Raw genomic sequence first — 483 nt, 5'->3', positions numbered from 1 at the left:
AGGGGTGGGGCAGGTAAGGTGGAGTGGTGGGGGGAGGCCCGAGGGGGTGAGAGAGGGTCCTGTGTATGCTGCGCCTGGGCTGGGACTGGTCCCGCCGGCGCAGGGTAGCAGGAAGCTCTCCACACACTCACCGGACCTGGGCTAGGACTGGGTCTCAGGGCCAGTATATCTCAGAGATTAAACCATTGGCCTCTGCATCTGCCTAAACAGGTGCTTTAATCCACTGAGCTATTTGGTTGGCCCAAGCATTTATTTTTTAAAATTTATTTATTTATAATCAATTTTAATGAGAAAGAAATAGCAATGAGATAGTTTCAAAACAGGTTAGTAGGACAGTTATAATAATTAATACATTTTGTATTGTTGTCTTCATAGTAGTTATTCAGAGTACAAGACGTAGACATGATATCTTCTCTAAACAACATTTTCTTCTCATTGAACTAAGAGAAAGTAGCTGTATATATATCATATATCATATATATA

Source organism: Octodon degus, unplaced genomic scaffold (assembly GCF_000260255.1).
Source record: "Octodon degus isolate 3935 unplaced genomic scaffold, OctDeg1.0 scaffold00007, whole genome shotgun sequence".
NCBI lineage: Eukaryota > Metazoa > Chordata > Mammalia > Rodentia > Octodontidae > Octodon > Octodon degus.
Note: the sequence above shows the minus strand (reverse complement) of the source record.